Genomic DNA, 19893 nt, shown 5'->3' on the forward strand with positions numbered 1-19893 from the left:
CCTTATGAATACCATTTTTTGCACCTAGAATTACTAATATATTGCAGATATTAAATTTAAACTTTAGATATCAACGAAGCGTATTGCACTCTGGAAATGCATACTGATAGGAGGGTTCACCTTCCCTGGCCATTAAATGATTTAAAAATGCACCACTGTTTACTTTTTCCCCCAGAGTTATTGTCATCTGTTCATGGTCTAATTCACAGATTAATCTTTTTAATTTCTGCTTTATCTGCGCAATAGAGAACAACAACCAGCCTTCATTATCATTTTTGTCCACTTATCATAAACCTTACTCCACCTGTTTATGGTACCAAATTAATTTTAGTGGTTGAACTACCATATTGTTCCATAACCTTTATCACAAATGTGCCATTGGTAAATCGGTTCAATATCACATATAGCATTGCCACCATTAGTTCAAAATGACTATTCACACTAATCAGACCACATTCCAGCAATATATATTCGCTTGACAGGTTTTTGGGCATCCTCAACAATATCCTTAGCACTTTTGCTTCAAATGCTTTCAATTCTTTCTTAAAACAACTTCCCCATAGTTCAGCACCATATAGTAGGCAAGATACAATTTTAGCAGAATATGTGGCAACTGTGTTTACAGAGAAGTTACCTTGGTTACCGATAAATTTGCTTAATGCCATGGTGGATATCATATATTTTCTCTTTGTTTCACACCAATGTTTTTTCCAATTCCACTTATTATCTATTACCACGCCTAGGTACTTATATTCATTCACAACCTCAAGCTGTCTCGTTTCAATCATCCATTTTGTTTTTTGGTTGCTAACCAAATGTTTTGAGTCAAACTTCATTACTTTTGTTTTTTCAGTGTTAATAACCAAGTCATTCTCCTTTGCAAACTTTACTAGTTGGTCTAGTTTTACTTGGAGGCCCTTTGGTGTATAATCAATCAAGACAAGGTCATCAGCATAGCCTAGCCAACCAAGCTTAACTGTGCCGATCTTGACGTCAAATGTCTGATTATTACTAGCCTCATTTAGAAAGTCTGCCAGGTACAAGTTAAATGAGATGGCTGCTAATGTGCAGCCTTGTTTGACTCCACGTATGGTGGGTATGGCTTCTGATAATCTCCCTTCTAGGTCAAGGCGGACTCGAACAATGGTATTGGTATATAGCAGTTGTATCATGTACAATAGCCCAGGCAGTATTCCCCAGTTTTTAAGCTTGGCCCATAGCTTACTCCGAATAAATATGGAATTTATAACGCACCTATACACAAGGTGCGACGAGGCAAGTGAGGGGAAACAGAGGGAAGACAGAGAACGATCCTACTAGACCAGGAGGCATTGAGATTGCGCAAGTGCAGGGGAGGGGGGAAGGGGAAAAGTACAGGGGGAAGGGGAGGGGGCAGTGCAGTACATAGGAACAGTAAAATAAATAAAGGCAATAAATAAAAGTGCGACCATCTGGTGGAAAGTGCAAGGGTAAGTGCAGACAGTGTCAAGTGTTGGTAGGGTGCTGTAGGGATACAGAAACAGCCCCCCGAGGGCATGGGTTTCCAGGAGGGCAATGCAGGTGTGCAACTGGCAGCGAGGGGACCTGTGCCCGAGATCAGAGGGTAGCCAGGTAACCAGTGCAATTTCAGATTCAGACAGGAGATCAGCAGGGGAAAGGAGGAGAAAAAGAAGAAGCAAAGAGGAAGGTGTAAGAGGATTCAATTCAACACTACAGCTAAGTCAATGCCTAGTCTGGGATACTGAATGGAAACCCTTATTGATATATCTTTACGTCCAGTTCATGCGTTCTGGATGACTACCCCTATATAACACCTCTCTCTTGGAATCCCCCTGACCCCACTGAGCCACGAAGTAGTTCTGTTTCGCAAGTTTAAACGGTTTATTTGATAATTTAAACAATATATATATATATATCACACTTTATAATAAATTAATAATTGAATATCACACTTAATCTGAGCAGTAATCAATAATGATAGACCGGCACTAGCACACTTCTTTATAATCAATGATGAGTGGTTATAGGATGGATAAGATAGCAACAATCCTTTTATGGTTTCAAATGGATGCAATGTGGAATGAAATGCAGTACAGAAAATAACTTGATAGGATTTCAGCAAAAGACAATGTAATCACTTTCTTGGACAATTCACCCCCCCCCCCTTAATGCAATGTAAGGAGATGAATAGAATGGGACTCACACAGTTCTTAGAAATGCAATCAAATAGAATTCAGTTCAATTCCCCTCCAGCAGCTTATACAACAGATAGGAGTTTTGAAACACAGGCAAAATGCTTTGAATATGGTGACAATGCAGTGAGAAATATGCTGAAAATGCTTTTAATTCCCTTCAGGAGGTTCAGGGGGAGTGAAATATACTTGGGATGAGTTCAGGCTCACTTTAGCAAGGATCTAGGAGTGACTAGCAGGTTAAACGAATTTTTAGCAAAGGAAAGCAATGAAGCTGCTGTTTTCACACGTGGCTGGATTTTTAACCAAATTGCAAATCGCGGTAAAATTCGCGAGTGCGAGAATCGTGATTACGGCAAAAGTATGAGGGGTAGTGGTTCTAGGCCTGTTGAAAAGCTGAGATTCTAAGCTTCCAGAGGAAAGTTAAACCAAGTTCCTAGCCCAAACGGTTCCAGAGATACGGACGATTAAATAAAGGTAGTTTTTCGGATTTGAAATTTTAAAAGTTCAAAGCGACAGGTTACAGCTTGCAGCTAGAAAATGACAAGTGACAGCTTTGCAAATGACAGGTGACAGGAGGCAGTTCTGGTTAGATTAAAATAGATTGAATTATATTATTTTAACTAAGAGATTGGTTCTGCACAGTTCTGCTAAGTTCTCACAATATATTTAGAAATAGGCCTCGCCACGGATCTGGTCAGGTTTTCGGACTGGACTCCGGTTCTGGTCTCGGCACTTCACAGTGATCTGAGTCAGCTCTCTGGTTCTGCTAACAGCGGTCTGGGTCACTCTGGATCTCTGGCCTCTGTTCTGGATACAGCTCTGCTTTCTCTGGGTACAGCACTGCTTCTGGATCTTTCTGCACAGCTTTCTCTGGATACAACACTGCTTTCTGGCAAATGGCAAGAGTTCTTGCAAAGAATTCAAACAGCTCGCCTGGCTGTGAATAGTTTACAATGATTTGAGGCCTGCTAAAGAGGGATTTAGCTTGTAGTTGACCTCTCTGCTACAAATTCTGAAGTAAAGTCTTGGTCTCTGAAGGTGGATAGATTGGAGTCTCTGTGTTGGCTCTCTGGAGGTTGATGGAGGTAAAGTATGGATTTTCCCGGCAGAGCGTCCCGCAGCAGATGGAATAGAATGTCCCTATCTGTCCTGACTGTCTGCTTTTATGTGTTTTGAAAGTGGGTGGAGAGGCTAGCTTTCTAGGCCCTACCCCTCTCCACTTGTCATTGGCCAATTCCTCCTCTTCCCCTTGATTGGGGGAATGAAATGAAGTGTCATCATGATGAGTTCTGTTTATGATACAGAGAACCCACCCCTGTCAACTTTACACACAATCTATATTTGACCTAAAGACATATTTCATAGATACACAGTGGTTTGAAATTACATGCACCCATCACATATCACATGAGGTATCCCCTGTTCAAACTCTGCTCTTCCTGGGGGCTTGGGTTCGAAAATGGCAACATATTTCACTTTTTGGTCGGGTTACCAATATTGGATTTGTCCCCGCATTTACACAAATGTTCGCAAAGCATGTGGGCATTAGGTGGTGGAGTGTCAAATTTTTAACATACATACATTTAGAGTAATATCCTCTTTTCCGCTATAACCCCCCTGAACATACCACCGGGTCCTACCACGTCTTCAAATGTGCACAGAAAAATCACAAGAATAATGATATCACTTATAAAATTTTCACAAGTCCGCTCTATGAATGATCCATCTTTTTAGATTTATGATCTGGCCCCAAAGGGGTGTGGTTTCCCCCAGCACAAGGTTGAATTTCTGGTTTTTACAGTTCTGCCAAGCCAGCTTGCTCTCACAGGCAGTGCTCCTCCCCTTTCCTTCCAGGAGGAAGCCACTTTTACGACCCCCCCCAATAAAACATTTGCCTGAGTCAGGACAGGGCTTTGTTCAATTTCCTGCAGAGCCTAGGTAATTCAATCAGAGAAGTGTCATATCCCTTTTGGTGGGAACAGCAAAAGGCAGCTAGGCCTGGGAAGACAGCTGGCAAAATTCCCTCTCTTTTTAAGCCTGGCCTCAGCTAAATGTCTCTTTGGCTGCCAGTTTTCCTGTCCAAATCAAACTTCCAATTTTTACGCATGCAGCTAGAATGCTGATTCTAAGTTTAAAACTATGACATTTAAACAATTGCAACCTATGTGACACTCAAAAGTAGGTCACTCATTTATTTTAAACATTGAGATTTTTAGTGTCTTTCAGTCCAAATTTACTTAAACTGCTGAAATCCACAGCTCAGCCAGTTTTGCTATGAACATTATTTTAGGCTCATCCTCTTTCCAGATTTTGTATGCCCACAAGACTTTATTCTGTCAAATGTCTGCTGGTGTTCAGTAAGATTGTTGGATATTCTGCAATGTTTGAAATGGGCATTCTGAGCTTGCCTTCAGAGAAACAAAGGGTGATTTTTAAAGTGCTTTCTAGCGAACAGGCACTACTGTTTTTCTCTTTGGCACCCCATTTCACTCATGGCTCTTCTGACCCAGCACACCCGCACCGGGGGGTGGCAAGTCAGGCGACCATTTTGGTGTGCGCACAAACTGCGCGGTTTTCATAGATTCTGGCGCACATGTGGGCTTTTTCGGCCATCTTGGATTTCCTAAGCCCACAGCACCAAATGTTGTAGCATAATAGTCCAAACGTGGGTCAGAACACCCAACAAAGGTCTTGAGGTGCTTCCAAAACCCGAGATGGTTCTCCTCAAGTTTCAGAGAGGCAGGGAGGCTGTTCCAGAGGGAGACCCCAGCAGAAGAAAGAGATCTACCACCAACTCGCTGCTTGGAGAAGCGACTAACCCTGAGGGCGTTGTAGGCGGATGAGCGAAGAGCTTGAGAAGGAAGATATTTAGGAAGAGAAATGTGAAGGTATTGAGGTCCCAGGCCCCAGAAGGCCTTGTGGACAATGCAGAGGGTTTTGAACTTAATCCTCGCCGCCGCTGGGAGTCAGTGCAGAGATTTCAGTCCTGGAGGGACACAAACCCTAGGCTTGAGGCCAAGGACAAGTCTTGCAGTCCTTTTTTGGATGAGTTGCATAGGGCAGAGAGTAGAGGCAGGCAGATTTAGAAAGAGGCTGTTGCAGTAGTACAGCCTAGAGAGAACCAGAGCTCTGGAGACAGTGAGCTTCTGGGGGAAGGAGAGGAAGGGAAGAATACTTCTGAGGAGGTGCAGCTGGTAGTGTGACTTCTTAGAGACATCAGAGATGTGAGGAGAGAAAGAAAGTTTGGAGTAGAAGATGACCCCAAGGTTTTTAGCCTCAAAGGTGGGAGTAGGAAGAGGGCCAAGAGAGGCTGGCCAGAGAGTGACAGGAAATGTGGCAGCAGGTGTGCTGATGAGGAGAATCTCGTTCTTATTGGCATTAAGGCAGAGATCATTGGCAGCATACCACTACTGGATGGAGGACAGACAGTCAGAGATGAGTGAAGGAGAAGAGGTGGCAGAAGGGAGCCTGAAAATGAGTTAAGTGTCATCCGCATAGCACTGAAAGTTGGGGCAGAGAGCGGCAATGCAGTGAGCAAGAAGTGCCAGGTATTGATTGAACAACCAGGGAGAGAGGTTAGATCCCGCTGGAACACCACAGGTAGAGCTACAGATAGCGGAGTGGAAGGACCGAAGTTGGACCTGGGAGGTTTGATAGGAGAGGAATTAGGTCAGCCAAGCCAGGGCAGGAACGGTGATACACAGGTTATCACAGAGAAGGTTCAGCGGGATGGCATGGTTGACCATGTCAAAGGCAGAAGAGAGATCAAGTAAGATGAGGACACAGGGGGTGTTGGAGTCAAGGTTAGAGTGCAGGTCTTCACGGATGTTCAGGAGAGCATTTTCCGTGCTTCTGGCAGCTCTGAAGCCAGTCTGATGGTCATGGAGACAGCTTAAAGATTCAGCGTGAAGAGTAAGCTGGGAGATGGCCAGCTTTTCCAGGCGTTTGCCCAAGAAAGGAGTGATGGAGATTGAATGATATTTAGCCGGGCAGGAAGGGTCGGCAGAGGGTCTCTTAAGAAGAAGGTGCAAAAGGGTGTGCTTCAGTGGGAGGGAGACTCCAGTGGCAAAGGATTGGTTGCAGAAATCAGCCAGAGCAAGAGCAAGGGTGTCAATGTGGTCCTTGATGGTTTTGGAGTAACAGGGGTGTACCTGTTTCGACAAGACTTTCATAGATCATACTAGAAACCTTGTCTGAGGAGAACAGGGGAAAGGAAGAGAAGGAGGGAGGAGAGGTGGCTGAAAAAGGGCCAGAGGAAGAGCAGGGAGTAGAGGGAGGAGGGGGAGTGGAAGAGAGCAAGGACAGGATGTCCTGAGTTTTAGAGATTAAATGAGAAGCCAGGGCCATGCAGAGTGCCTGGGAGGGGACAAGCAAGATAGAGACTGCAGTAGGATTGGCCAGCTCCTTGCAGATTTTAAAGAGTTCGGCCGAGTTGTTAGATGCTGCAGAGATTCGGGCTTTGATGCGGGTAGAGAGACTTGTCAAAGGCAATTGTCACTGAAGTGGTCAATTCTTTGGTCATTCTTGTGCCTCTTCAGGAGGCTGAAGCCCCTGTGAGGCTAGCAGTTGCCATGATAGTATCAAGCAAGTCAGGAGTCAGAAGATAAACTATGCAAAATGGCATGTTTTAAATAGGAATCTGGATCTCTCTATTCCTAACCAGCCATCCCCATTGGGCTCCCAACCCCTACTCCGACAACACTACTACAATCAAAAGGCTGCCTGGTGCAAGGAGTACATTTCACAGAATCGGAGTGATTTCCAGTATTATTAACAGTTTGAATAATGCATGTATTACCCAACTAAATCACATTGATTTGACTAAGACAAAGGCACATAGCTCAAACATCTCTGAAGATCCACATATATTATTTAAAGTTATAAATGTTCGCGCTCTGCCACAGAACAGTAATCTTCAAGCAACCTAGCTGCAGATATAATTATGTTTTCACCTAACATCCATACTTTGTGCACATGCCCGTGTCTTTAAAATATGCTAAAATAGATCTCACAAGTCATGTTTCATAGGTCCTGGTGTTTGTAGCACAAATCATTTTGCATTCCAGTCACTATAATCAAAGTTATATGAACAAATATGACATTTTTGTAATTCTTAGAGATGTGATTGTAAATCACTAGGAGATTTCAATAAATATTTAGACAATAAGCCCTTAGCCGAGGGGGCATTACCGTGGCCGATAATACCCCCAGGGCCCATAGTTGCGAGGGGCTTAACGTAGGCCCTGGGGGCATAACCAAGGATGTCATTTGAGATTTGAGGATCACCAGTGGTTGCACCTGCGACCCCTGAGGTCCCCTGAGGTCTCACTTGCTACCTCTGTGGTCTCCCTTGCTACCCCTAAAAAAAAATATATATATATATATATATATATATATATATATATATATATATATATATATATATATATATATGGACACACTTCCCTGTTCGCTCCGCGGACAAGATACCGATTGGCTACAGGGCTGACATCATGACCGCGGACATGCAACGTCTCTGCCGATTGGCTGCAGTGAGACGTGTTCTGCGTCAGATTGTTTGGATGCGCCCAACATCTTGGATCTGCCGACAGCGCAGCGGCCACCAGCGGCAACATGCTATTTCAAAAACTATTTTGTTGTGTCAGAGTGCTTGGGGAGGTTCTGACAGTAAGAGATGGGTGAAAAACTGTATTTGTTCAGGCGGTAGGCGTTAATGATGTATTCCCTATGCCCGCCTTGTTTGGGATGTTTGTAAGTACAGAAAATGAGGGGTCTCATAAGGGTAGTATTTCAGTCCGTGCTGTGCGCAGGCAACTTGAAACTGTTCTAAGGACACGTGTGGTGTTAGCGAACATTGAAATTGAGTACATGCTGTAATTAAATTATTTTTTTCCTATGTGTGTGCTATTCATTCGTACGCCGCCATGGGTGTGACATGCTGCGGTGGTTGTGGTCAGTGCCTAGAGTCTTGGATGCATGGCCATAGGCCGTAGGCCGGAGGCCATACTTCCAAGACTGTACGCCCTGGCCACTACCACCGCAGCATGTCACACCCATGGATACACCTGTAGTATTGCTTATCGATCAGATGGTTGTGGGGAGTGTGTAGAGTCTTGGGCACTGGAGGTATAAGCCACTGCACACCCATACATTGTAATATCTGTGGACATACAGCTAGGAGTGTAGCCTCTGGCCACAACCACTGAATCATACCACATCTATAGATACACCTGTACTACCGCACATCACTCAGGTGGTTGTGGGGAGGACCTGCAGTCTTGGGTGCATGGTGGTTGTGGGCAGGTTTCCTGCCACCAAATTCATACAGTAAAGTGGAAGTTGGTGACTCAATGTACGGCGAGCAATGCCTGCGTCTGTGTTGTAATGTTTTCAGATTAATATTGAAGTTGGACTGGCGTCCTATGCTTTGAAATCTGAGGCAGCCACCTGGAGTGTTTGATGGGAACAGTGGTTAACGCGCCATATGGGAGCAGCGGTTCTCATGATAGGATGCTCATATGTTGTTGCAAAGTGAGAATGTATTTGCCTTCTGAGTGAAGGTCAGTTGATTTGCTTTTTTGGTTGCAAGCTCAGTAGGCCCACACCTTCAAGTGAATTCATAAGGGGCTATTATTTTTTGACCCTGAGCGAAAGTGAAACTTTAAAAGCTATGCAAGGAATCAAAGCTTGGAAAAAAATACTATTTGATAAGGTTATAGTTTCAAAACGCTTGTAAGGAACATTAAATATCAGTTCACGAATATTCTTTGATGCGAACAGTTTGCTGTCTGACTTTGCCAAAAATAATGGAGGCTGTGAAGATGATGTAAGTTTAATTTTGACGACTGTACACTAATTGTGACAATGTAACTGAAGTATTATATTTTTGCGGAGTTGTAATTTTCCTCCAATACCAGAGAGTGTACATTGTTTGCGTTTGCAAGCTAAGACTAGAGACACCGTTGGTGAACATTATTTCTTTTTCTTTGAAATGTTATGCTGGCCCACATAGCTTTATGTATCAGCTTGCACGTTTCTTTTGGTCTTGTGTAACATTACGACATGTAATTTTTTTCTTGCTTGTCCATTCATGCTGCCTCCATAACTGAATTACCATGTCACTGTGAAGTTGTCCTTTTTTAACCCTTACGGCGAGTGCTGTTTATCTGCGTTTGTAGGGTGTCATTATATGTCGCCATGGTGAACTCTAATACTTCTTTAAAATATCATGTTTGGCCACTTACATTTGTGTAGTATTTTCCACAATCTTTGTGTCTGTTTTGGAAATTTTTCCTAAAGGTTGGTTATTGACACAGATTTTCTCTCACGTTTTCCGCCTAGCTACATTTTGCTGTACTGTGCGTGCCACGGTTTTCAGATGCCCAGTGACGGCTTCTTTCCACGCCAGATGCAACTGCTGGTGACCGGGTGCCTGTCCATTATAATGTTATGGGATGACAGGCCAGGGCCGCTCTGTCCCTACGCTGAACTAGCGACAAGGAGCGACTTAATATAATTTATGATGGTGTAAAGCAACAGTGATGCCGCCGGGTTAGAAATACCTGTGCAAACAAATCGAGTGCTTCAACAGAAACGCATACTTTATGTATGCGAAATGAACTGCATGTGTCTCTCCATGAACCTTTTCAATGTTGGCCCTTGGAGTCATTGCTACAAATTATTTGCAAATGCAATTAGTCCGTTCATCTCTGACAGTTGTTTGTTAAATAAAAGTACTTTCCAAATTCTAAAATGTTACAGTTTTCTTTTAAAATCACGTGCATCATTTCGAAATGTAAAGTACCACGTTATACGTCGCTGTATGTTTATTTACAGGTTCTGCGTCACGGTACATACTGTTGCTTTTTTTTCCTGTCATGGAAAGCGAAGAGGGGCTATGTATGGAACAACTGCCTTTCCTTTTCGATGCTGGCCATCTTGAAAAAGGATTTTGTTTACTCAGAAATCCTATTTTTCCGTAGCACACGTTAATACTTTGCACATCTATACTCTTCCATATTCTAAAATGTTACCGTTTTCTTTTAAAATCACGTGTATCATTTCGAAATGTAATGTACCACGTTATACGTTGCTGTATCTTTATTTACAGGTTCTGCGTCATGGTACATACTGTTGCTTTTTCCTTGCTATCATGGAAAGCGAAGAGGGGCTATGTATGGAACAACCGCCTTTCCTTTCGATGCTGGCCATCTTGAAAAAGGATTTTGTTTAACCAGAAATCCATTTTTCCGTTGCACACGCTAATGCTTTGCACATCTATACTATTATTGTCAAATCTTATTGCGTCTATGTCCTGTGAAAGGTGGTTCTTAACGCAACATTTACTTTGTTAACTGATAGCTTTCTTTTTTGGTAGGACAGCTAATAAGGCCATTGGCGAACGGAAATTAGGAAAGACGTATCAAACAGTGATATGGGGGAGTGGGTGGCTGGTGCAAAAATATGGTGCGTTTGTTATTTCTAAGGTTGGGGCAGCGTTTGTCATGCTCCTTCATTACAGTAGTGCTGTTGTTTCTTTCTTAAAATCTATTTCCCCACTGCGCACGAGGTATACATCTTACTATAAAGTGTGTACTGATTCTGGTACATGGCACCGTGCTGTACGCCAGCCTATTTTCAATTGGCATTGTTCGCAAGGTGTATACTATTTAGCAAAAGACCCTTGCTAAAGGCACGTTATGGTTACGTTGCTCTACTGAAAATCTGTGACAATCAGTACAAAATATTTTTATTAACAAGACATTACACTTAAATTGACCTACTAAAAACCCGTACAATTCATTCAACAAAAACTTTGTTAACGGGACGTTATGGTTAAGTTGCAGTACTAAAACCTGTGCAATTCTCTAAAAACCCTTTACAAACGTCCCATTATGGTTCAAAGTAAAACCGAAAAACCCCTGAAATTCGCCAGTTATGGTAGGCTAAGCATCCATACCTGCCCGCACCACTGTGCACTGGCATCACAAATGTCACTGATGACATCACTGACGATATTCCATGTGTAGCCCCTTTGTTTTGGATCACTGCCAAATATATGTATATTCAGTAAAAAAACTTTGTTAAAAGGGACTTTATGGTTACAAGTAAAATCGAAAAACCCCTGACATTCGCCAGTTATGGTAAACTAAGGAACCATAACTCGCGCCACCACCGTGCACTGCAAAGACTAACACCCAGGAAATCAAAGATGACATCACAAATATCATTGATGACATCACTGATGACATCACATGGCTAGCACATTAAGAGAACTTAAAGCAGCGATGGGATATAGCAATCCGTCGTATGAGTCACCTATGCAAAGTAGTGACGAGGGCCCAGAGAAAGATACAGAGAAAGATATAAACTCCAAGGTCCCGAGGGACAAGAAGAGACATGTTAAGGAGAGAAGTGATCAAGCAAGCACATCTCTAAACATAAGGAGAGAAATAAAGAGATGGAAGGGAGATAAGAATAAAACTGATGAGATAGTGCTTGTACAGAACGAATGGTTGGGAGGTCAGATTTGACTTCAACTTGATGGTAAAGGCATCGATGACGTAAGACAAAGGCGAGATCAAGATGAACAAGACAGAAAAGACAAAGAAAGGGAGGAACAGTTGAAAAATGAAGCAGCGAAAAGAAAAGATAGACAAAGACGAGAACAGTTTAAGATGAGCAAGCTAAAAAACAAGAGAGAGCACAAGAGCAAAGAAAGCGTGATAATAAAAGACAAACAGCCGATAAAAAGGAAAGGCTGAAAGAGAAAAGAATAGAAGCAGATTAACAGGAAAGGGAAAGAGAGAAAAGAATACAGAGACAAAGAGATGAAGAAATACAAAGGGCATCTGAACGAAGGCATATAAAAAAGAAAGAGGAAGACAGAATAAGAGAAGAGGCTAGAGTGCACAGAGAAGTAGATGACGACATGGAACGCAAAAGGAGACAGAGAGCGTGCAATCTTGAGTATTTGGAAAGGGAGGTAAGAAATCCCAGTCCATGGAAAGACATAGAGGAATTATTTTCCAAGTCTGAGTTATTACCAGGCACATCTAGAATAAACCTGGATGACGAGTTTGACTCGCAAAGCATTGGGGAAACGATTGATAAAGTATACCACGAAATGCAAGCCGAGAAAGAAGCACAAAGGAAGGGAAAAAATGATCGCCTGGAGAGCACTCAGTTGTATGACACACAGGAAGCTTCCTGTGGTGCGAGACAGAAGGAACTGTCTTTAGACAGACTAACATTAAATAGAGATGACGATGAGAGAAGTTGCAAGAGTTGGGCACAAAAAGTATCAGATGAAGGAACGGAAACCTTCTTGAGGGAGGTTAGGAGTGATACATGTAATACAGAAGAACATTCGCCTGTGAATAAAGTAGATGGTCAGATGTGAAGATACCTATGTCCAAGGCATCAGAGCCACTGACACATTCAGACCAGCATAAGGGGCAACCCCATGGTCAGAGGGGGGAGTCCCTGCCTTATGTAAGCAGGCTGAGGTCATTGCCAGGTAGACGGTGATGTGGGAATATTACTCCAGCAGTAGATAGACAAATGATGAGAGATGAGAATGAGTTTTGAGCATCACAGTTCCCCTTGATTGACACGGAAAACTTCAAATGTAAACTCCTGAATGTATCTCCGGTGCTGGAAAATGGATACATGAGTTAGAAAAATGACGTGAGGGAATACATTAGCTATAGGGGATATTAAAGGTCTTCTAATCACCATACTTGGTGAGAGAGCTGATGACGTATGGACACGGGCAGGTTACGCTGGTGTGACTACAGTCAACACTGCACATGATGCAGCGCCATTTAATAATCGTAGAGCAGCGATTTGGAAAGTGCTTCGAGTGCTATATCCAGACCCGACCTATATGGGAGCTATGTGCGTGCAGTCTCTCAATGTGCCATTTAGCGAGGCTGGCCAATGGTGATGCCTGTGGGTGCGGGTGGTGTCCTACCTGCATGTCCACAGGCACATTGTGCAGGATACATGCAGCCACAATTATTTGGCATCACACAAACAACCCCGGCGTTAAGGGGTTAACGGCGCCGTAAAACCCTTAACGCCAGATTCACACTTTACCGCCTGCTTTTTGCAGGCGTTAAAGTCCATCCCGCTAAGGGACCTTGGTGCTAATTACGGCACAGTAATTTATTGTGCCGTAATTAGCGCCTTCGCCATTCCCATTGAGCCCTATGGGCCAAAAATGGGAATGGGGAAGGGGCCATGGTGAATGGGGATTTACTGCCCCGCCAACCTTGGAATGGGGCGGTAAATCCGCCATCCACCATGGCGGAATCCGGCATGGACCATGGTGCTAATAGCACCATGGTCCAACGCCAGGGTTGTAATGAGGCCCAAAATCTGCACATTAATGGAGTGTCAGTGCTTTCTGTTCCTGTATATGTGCTCTGTCAATCTGGGTGGACGTAGCACTACATGGGTGCAGTCTATGGCACCTAGTGCACGGGGGAAGGGTGCCACTGCATAGAATTCCTGCATGACTGTCTGCATTTCCGCCGGTGTTTGGGGCATAGACATGTGCCTGCGCAAACATGCACATGATGTTATACAGGACAGCACTTGGTGTAGACAGCATGACTGGGTGGTCTGTGATATCCCACCAACTACTGCAGTGGTCCGCTGGAAGGCCCCGGTGGCAAGGACATGTAGTGCAGTGAGCACTTTTTCTAGCAGGGTGAGGGCCTGGGAGCATATGATGGGTGATGTCACGTCATCTTCTCACTCCCTGGCAAGGTCTAGGATTATATGGGAGGGAACCTGTACCTGCCAAAGACCTGATCACTGGGCATCCCAAAAAGTGTAGTGGGTGTTTTGCCAAGATCCAGGCCCTGGGCATCCTTCTCCTGCAGTGTCCGTGCACAATGGCTCCTAGTACTACTGAATTCATTGTGGCTGTAGACGTTTGTTTGGTGTGTATTGCGTGCTTTATATGCATTTATCCCTATGCATGATGATGTTTTTGCCTGCTAACATGTGGCGTCCCTGTCAGGGATTTGCGTGTACTTTTTTTTGCGAGCCGACATTCCCAGTTTAAGTCCATGAATACGGTTATATCGCGCTATGATGGGCGTTTGATTGCTTGGCTGTGTATGTCCCTCGACATGCTTACATTTTTACGTGTTCTTCCTCATTCTGTATGTTCTGCCCCCTATTTTGATCGATGTGCAGGCCTGGCCCACACTCTCTGTGGAGTCTCGCGCAAGGCGCTTGTCGACTCGCACATGCGTGCCGGGCCTGCGCGAACTCTATGCAAGTCCCAAAAACGTCCCGCACAGTCGGTTCCATGAATCAACGAATGCAGATTTGTGTGCAGTTTGGCACACAAGTACCGTATTTCCCACCCAAATTATTCCATGAATCCGGCCCTCGGTGTGCAAGGCTGCAACATGCGGAGAAGCATCCCTATTTTGATTCCCGCTAACTCAGGGCAACAGATCGGATTGGGCTCGCTACTGAATTGTACAATTCTCAGTGTCCATTTCTCATGAGCCAAGCACCTGGCTCAGACTTCGGACAAGACTGAACTTCACAAATTAAAATCTTATGGCTGGGTGCAGAAAATGTGGCCATAACAGCTGTTATTGCAGCACATGCAATCACAAAGAGTCCGATATGAAGTGCTTTATGAGGACAGAAGTTATAAGCATCAATTATTGAGGGGAGGCGTGTGATTCCAGTTTCCCTTGCAACAATGGCAGTGCCCATTGCACATCTCCACCGTGCACGTCCTGGGCATTACACACAGTGGAGATGTATCCAGATGTATCCCATACTGCACATAGAGTGGCATGCCCAGTAACATGAGAGTTGCTACATGCATGTAGTAACGAACCGATTAGTTTCCGGTGACTTTGGAGATGATCAACAAAGGCTGAAAGTAGCTCAGATACTGGTCCTGGTATGGTTGGGCTATTTTCAGCAACTATTTTGGGCCAATATAAATGATTCCACATAAGGATTGTGGCTCGTACGCGCTCATGCTCATGGGTTTGACTGTCTTATAAATAAACATAATCATAAAAAATGCAATGTGCACAGAGCAACATATTATACACTGTGCCACTTAACAAATCCATCAGAAATAACACCATAATAATGTATCCTAATGGTCAGCCCGAGGCCTTCGTACTACTGCTTGAATAGGCCAATGATGAAAGCCTGGAGTAGGTTAAACCAGTTTTTTTTAGTTTACCTGGCAATTCCGAAATAGCTCACAAAAAAACGACAACGTATCCAAAACACAGCAGCTAGTCTCCTGCTCGGGATAGACTGGAGGGGTCCTATAACCCCAGCATTAAGAGTCCAGCATTGGCTACATAATAAGAAAAAAATACACTTCAAAGCACTCTGCGTTGCCCACAGAGCACTTCAAGGTCAAGAAGATGAATTCATCAAATCCAGAATCTCCCAATACCATAGAAATAAAATTAAGTAATGACATACAAATCAAAATCAGATGATATTGCAGAGACAGGCACAGCGGCTCTGCCTTATCCGCCAGGGTGGGCAAACTTGGAAACACGATGCCAAGGAAACTGCTCTATACAAGCACACCTTAAATTCAGGAACACCATTAAGACATGGCCGTCCGATTCACAATTGACAGAGAAGCTGACCGCTAATGGTAAATAAAGGAAACATAACCAATGCACATGGCGCTCATACCCATGACATAAAACAGGGTAGTCACCACCGGCCATCTCCATATGGGAGAACAATGCAACGAATGCAATCGCGCAGCAACAACCAACAGAAACTGCACAGCACCCGACACCCGACACCCGACACCACAAGACAACAAATACCAGCACTGTAACTTCTCACCAGAGATTCACACTTTAACACAAGAGTGCAGCATGTACCATGAGCTCTGCTTACTCATCCTCGAGTTCTATACCAAACTGATCACAGGCAAAGCCTTAAGTAGCCACTCACACATGGCTTTTTTTCGGGTCCAACCCTGACATCAAAGTCATGAGCTCAGCACCTCTACAGTCCAACTAACACAGGTCTGCACCAACAACACAAAGCATTGCAATATTGTTTTTTACCTCCTACCCACCCACTCTCTTTCACATTCAGCAGTGTGCATGGATACGGGGCAAATGGCAGTGGGGTGTGGTACAAACACTATTAACATGATGTAACATAACATTATTTCATGGGGAAAATAATCAGTGGCTTCCTGCTGTGTAGCTGCTGACAAACATTGAAATGGTCACATGAATCGGTGTGCTCAAGCTTGAAATCATAGTGTTTCTCCAAAAAGAGAAAGAACAGAGCACCGTCTCGCTAGCACTGTAGTTGTGCATTGAATAGAATACCAAATGTTTGGGTGACTCAGACCCAAGTGTGGGAAACGTGGGGCAGGAGAGGGTTACGCTAATACATAAAGGTCATAAAAGATAAAGCAGGCATGATATGTATTAGTGGCTAGACTAGCATTTCGGTACAACCAGTCTAGTGATTTCTTACTGTGGCAAGATATTTTTACTGGGTATCTATGATAGAGTGAGCATGATAAGTGTTATTACCTGTCTAGCGTGGCATTTGGGTGCAGTCAGTATAGCCTTTTTGTACTGTGTAATGGCCTATTTTCTGGGCATATATAATGAATCAAGCATCATAGGTGTTACTAAATGGTTAAACTAGCATTATGGTGCAGCTAGTCTAGCAATTTCTTACTGTGGCTTGACATTTTGCACTGGGCATCTGTGATAAAGCAATCATGATAAGTGCAATTACCTGGCTAGACTGGCTTTTGGGTGCAGCCAGTCTAGCCTTTCATTACTGTGGCATGGTATATTATTCTGGGCATCTATGATACAGTAAGCAGGATACACATTATTACCTGTTTAGCCTAGCATTTGGGTGCAGCCAGTCTAGCCTTTCATTACTGTGGCATTGTATATTTTTCTGATCATTTATGATAAAGTAAGCATGATAGGTGTTATTACATGGTTAGATTGGCATTTTGGTGCAACCCATTTAGGTTTGTCTTATTCTGGCGTGGCATTTATTTACTGTGGATCATCAAGGCACAGCAAACATGATAAGTATTATTACGTGTCTTGCCTACATTCAGCCTGTTTTGCCATGTTTACTTACTGTGGCACTGCATTTCTAATGGCAAAGCGGTAAGATAGCTCAGCGGGCTAAGCGCTCACTGGTGCAATCTATGTGTGAACTGCACATTGCAGGTTTGAATTCTGCCAAGTCAACCTCAGCCTTTCATTATTCAAAGGTTGATAAATGAGTACCAACTTCAATTGGAATTATAATAGTATTTAAATATGTGTTATGTATAGTGCTTTGGCGAAAGCGCTATATAAATAAGAATTCATTATCATGAATCAACGCATTCATGCTCCTGTGAATTGTTGGTGAATTGCAACTAATGGAATTTCGGATACTGTAATAGCACAGCAACTGACACTATGGGCTTTACTTATCATATAATGACAATGCTTGAAATGCAGCTGTAACAGGCATAATATGGAAGTAACTGGCCATCCAATTATCAAGTGGCATATCTACGGCAGTGCCTCGGTCTATGTTGATTCTATTGAGTTTTCCCTATCATCTCATGGCATATGAAGGTGGCAGCACCCTTGTTAAAATGGGTTTGGTACCTAAAATATTCTTGTCTGCTTTAGTACCAATGCTAATATGTGTGACCAATTGTGCTGCAGCCTAAGAAATATTCTTTCACAATCAACAGTGCTCTAAATCACAGAAGACTCATCAATTTTCTGTGTATTTTTCTTTTTTTTCTTTACTGGGTTGCCAACACGTGTTTTGACCTAAACACTCAAGTCTGCCCCAGGGCTTATTATACAAAAAACTCAACCAAAAATGTTGCAAGCAAATACATACAAAAAGAAAACATCAAATATTTGCCATTTTATACATTACCAATAGTTTTGTAATCAAATGTCATAGAAAAGGATATATCCATATGTCATGTCAAAGTTATCCACAGGGGGTAACCATCATGAATTATGGGGAAAAGGAAGAAAGATGCACAGATACATTCCAATAGTTTACTTGATCTAATTTGTTCATTTAACAAGCACATAGCACTTGCATATCAATTGCAAAATCCTGTGTATTATATCTCTGGGATAACCTCATCCACCATTGTGATCATGCATCCACCAACAAAGCGCCTGGTGGACATCTCACATGAAGACTATCACTGGCCACTGTGTTTGGGTCATCATCAGCAGGAGGTGCCTGCTGGGGGGCGAGTTTCCTCATTGGTGCGACTTTTCTGGCCGCTGCATCTTGTTGCAAGTGAGCCTTGATGGCACCAATGTTTCCTGCATGGTGCTCCTGAGTGCCTGCTGCAGGTGCCTGCTCCTCCGTGTTTAGGTCAAAACACGTGTTGGCAAATTGGGGGTGTGCACCCTGTTGGGCACTGGTGCGTGATTTTGGTGTCTAGAGGTTGATGGCCTGCTGGCGTCACCCTCACCCCGGCCCATGCGTGCAGGTGTCTTCCCTGTTGATGTGCCGTGTTCGGCGTCGCTGTCTGGATCCGTGCCTGTGCAGGATGGAGAGGCAGGTCATCAGTCATGGGAGTACTTACAGCCTGCATGCATCGCTGTTGGTACAATTTGGGTCATGTGCATTGTTGTGTGCATGTTTGAGGGGCACACATGGTGCTTGCAGGATTGGAGGGGATTGTATTGGCATCCTTCTGGTACTGCCATGATGTTCATGGTGTCTGTTGTGTGGCCTAAAGGGGTGTCATGGCTTCTGTGCTGTAGCCATGGCTCAGGGGCTGAGTGCCATGTGCTGTTTGGTTGCGTATCAAGTGTGTGTTTAGTAGTGGAGAGGCGTGCAGCATGCAATTTAATGGGACGGTGGTGATGCCAGCATCTCAACAAGGTGTTGTGTGTGTGTGCACATGCATGCTTGCATGTGTTGTTTGTGTGTGCAATTGTGTGGTCATTTTGTTTGTGGCTTTGGCATTGATTGTGTGTTATCATGGCCGTGATGTGGTGTTTGGTTTAGGGATGTGTTTAGGTGGGGCTGATGGACCATGTATTTACTCCCATCTGCTTCCCATTTCGAGTTCAACTGTGTACTTGGGACATCAGGTGTGTGTGGTGATTTCTGTATAGTGCAAAGGGTCACTCTTCGTCATCGTCCGATGATCAGACTCCCGTCTCTGCATGGCCAACCCCTTCAATTGCATCCATATCCATGACGGAGCTGCACGTCTCATCCCACCTTGTCAACTTCATGGCTGAGGCAGGTCCACCACCTGTGGCCTGCCCCTGGCTGCGGTTGGCGGACAGGATGTTTCTCACTCGCAGCCGCAGGTCATCTCATCTCTTTCTACAGTCCTTCATGATGCGTGGGGTTGTTCCCACGGAAAAAAACCTTCCTTGTCACCTCCTCCCATATGTTTTCTTTCTTAATTTGCACTGTACGGTGCAGCTCAGCGCAAAACACTACGTCAGAATGCTCGACGAGTGTATCTGCAAGCATGTTCAGTTCATCATCACTGGACCTGGGTTTTCGCAGACGGGGGTAGCTTTTCTGGTTGCCTTAGACATGATCTGGCAGGCAGGGTAGTGTGTTCTTTGGAACAGGTCCTGTCTGCAGTGGGTGGCAATGGATTGTGTTTTCTAAGATGGCCTCCGGCACA

The sequence above is a fragment of the Ambystoma mexicanum genome, chromosome 6q (assembly GCF_040938575.1).
Source record: "Ambystoma mexicanum isolate Mex_15411 chromosome 6q, UKY_AmexF1_1, whole genome shotgun sequence".
NCBI classification, from domain to species: Eukaryota; Metazoa; Chordata; class Amphibia; order Caudata; family Ambystomatidae; genus Ambystoma; species Ambystoma mexicanum.